The sequence below is a fragment of the Symphalangus syndactylus genome, chromosome 15 (genome assembly GCF_028878055.3).
Source record: "Symphalangus syndactylus isolate Jambi chromosome 15, NHGRI_mSymSyn1-v2.1_pri, whole genome shotgun sequence".
NCBI classification, from domain to species: domain Eukaryota; kingdom Metazoa; phylum Chordata; class Mammalia; order Primates; family Hylobatidae; genus Symphalangus; species Symphalangus syndactylus.
The window spans coordinates 13,825,853-13,828,725 of record NC_072437.2 but is presented as its reverse complement, the minus strand read 5'-3'; the positions used below and the strand labels follow the sequence as shown (position 1 = coordinate 13,828,725).

Sequence of the window (2,873 nt, the reverse complement as noted above, 5' to 3'; positions counted from 1 at the left end):
ATACATCTTCATTTTTTTGTGTGATAAAGCTCAGTTTAAGTGGGTTAGCCAAGTTCACATAGCTTACAAGGAATTGCTTGGATTGGAAATCAGCCCCATTAGAAAGCCTGAAATCTCTGCGTTTTTCTATTCTACTTCCCTGATTTGTTTATTTGCAAAGGTCAACGATTGCATTTCCCATGGAGGAATTTCGTCATGAGTAAATGAGATAATAATATGTATAAAAGGCTTTGCATAGTTTATCGGCTGAACCCTGTGCCCCGAAATTCACATGTTGAAGCCTTCACCCTCAGTACCTCAGAACATGACTATATTTGGAGATAGGGCCTTTAAAGAGGTAATTAAGGTTAAATGAGGTCATATGGCTGTGCCCTAATCCAATGTGATTGGTGTCTGTATATATATAGACACTATATATATATATGATGTCTATATATATATAGAATGGTGTCTATATATATGATAAATGGGTGGCCTGTGCAGCAATGGCCAAGATCAAGTCTCCAGACCTTCACAGGAAGAAGGAGGAGGAGCTGCAGAAACAGCTGGGCGACCCGAAGGTGGAGCAGTCCCAGCTGCAAGTCGCCAAAGTGACAGGCGTCGAGGCCTCCAAGCTCTCTAAGATCCGAGTCGTCTGCAAGTCCCTTGCCCGTGTTCTCACCATTATTAACCAGACTCAGAAAGAAAACCTCAGGAAATTCTGCAAGGGCAAGAGGTGCGAGCCCCTGACCCTGAGGCCTGAGAAGACTCGCACCAGGCGCCGCCCGCTCAACAAGCCGAGGAGAACCTGAAGACCAAGAAGCAGCAGCGTTAGGAGCGGCTGTACCCACTGCGGCAAAAAAAAAAAGACACAGGCACCCACACTGAAAAGATCATGAAAAGACACAGGAGAAAGACAACCCTCTACGAGCCAAGGAGGAAGCCTCAGACGAAAACAACATCCCCATCACGTGATCGTGGCCCTCCAGTCTCCAGAACAGCGAGAAACACAGCTCTGTTGTTCATGGCGCCCACCTGTGATGCTTGGTTACGGAAGCCCTGCTAAACGCATATGAACATATATTAGGTATTTAGGAAATGCGAGGCTCCTTTACCTTGGGAAATATGGAGGCCGGCTGCAATGACAACGAATAAGCTTCCTCCCGGTCCAAGACATCAGCAACTTCTTGCGCTGTGTGAACGGCTTGGCGCACACGTTGCTGCAGTTTGTGTCTTATTTCTTATTTATGTCTCCCCTTCCAGGCTCAGAGCCCATTGCTTTGCTTATAGTAAGATTCATTAAAAGATGAAAAAAAAGATGTGGACCCTCAGCAAGCCCCTGGCACAGGGCAGGCCCTTTTGAGAAAGTGCATGAACCTTTCATACTGCCAGGCTTTGTGTGGTTAGTAAGTTCAAGTTGTCTTTTACAGGATGGAAGACAACTTTGGGGGTTTGAAGGAGCAGAGGAAGATGCCTAAACTCCCTACCTTGTTCTCCTGGAGTAACTGAAGCAGGGGAAAATCCTATTTATTGATTAGTAATAATACATATTTTGTGATAGTTTTTAAAAGAATAATGGTTCGATTCCCCTTTCTGCCACTTACAGTGGTAACAGTAAAATTGACAAATACCTAAGCGTATTTAATTTGCAAGATGGATTGTGCTATTGCCCACACCTGTTGGTAAGAGGTGAGCCCCCAAAGCACTGCTACCCCGAGGACTTTGTTGTTGCCAGGAGCATGTTGGGTTGTCACATAAATGAGTCACTGACAATAGGGAATCTGACGGCAAGTGTTCCTTGGAAACCACTCCCAACTAATGGAATAACCCTCCACAACCACCCCAGGTGAAAACAGTGCTTGCCAGAGTTCCCATACAATACTGCATTAAGTCTCAGACTCCTAAAATGAGAAAGAAGCCCTGGATAGCCTCTTCAGCTGTTACAGTCCTGCCTGACACTGGGAGATGTGTGTCTATGCTACTGTGCTCATGGTGATAGTTGAAACTTTAAACAAATTAAACCTACTTCTTCAGACACTGGTGCGTGCCTCAGAGGTTATCATTTTTAGAAACCCAAGCACTGGGAATTGATGTTTCCTGAGCAGGAGATTGCCAAGAACAAGATCACAAACTTTTGGTGTTTTTTTTTTTAGCATATGAGTTCAACCAGACATTACTATATATCACTCTTTACTGAGTCTGAGGGCTTAGGAGAAGAAACCAAACTGACTTTTTTCTAAGCACGTATTCTATTCAAACATAATGAAACTTAAGTGGCTTATTTAAGAAGATGGTAATAATTTTATTAAAATGTAGATCAAACGAACAAAAACATTTAAAAAGCCTAGAAGTGTTGGTAGCATATAGAAAGCAATCAGGAAACATACGTGTTACTTTCCATGTGCTGCCAATGGTGCTAATAGCAAATAGACTCACAGCTTTAGATATTTTCCTCTCTTTAATGGTTTTTAAAAAGATGACACAGGCCAGGTGCGGTGGCTCATGTCTGTGATCCCAGCACTTTGGGATGCTGAGGTGGGAGGATCACTTGAGGTCAGGAATTCGAGAACAGCCTGGTCAACATGGTGAAACCCTGTTTCTACTAAAAATACAAAAATTAGCTGGGCATGGTGGCAGGCACCTGGAAATTGAGGCAAGAGAATCACTTGAACCCGGGAGGCGGAGTTTGCAGTGAGCTGAGATCGCGCCACTGCACTGCAACCTGGGTGACAGAGGGAGACTCAGTCTCAATAAATAAATAAATAAATAACCAGAAGATGACACTAAGGAAGCAATGGAAGCTGTAAATACAAGCTCCTAGCTGAAAATTCTGGTGCATGGGGAATATCGTTGCATTAATTCAATAAAATGACTAAACAGCTTTGCAGCAATAA

General features: G+C 43.6%; 1 pseudogene; it reads left to right on the top strand.

Moving 5' to 3' along the window:
- The first annotated feature begins 480 nt into the window (after positions 1–480).
- On the top strand, positions 481–1,045 carry LOC129463705 (large ribosomal subunit protein uL29-like; annotated as a pseudogene).
- The last annotated feature ends 1,828 nt before the right edge of the window (positions 1,046–2,873 follow it).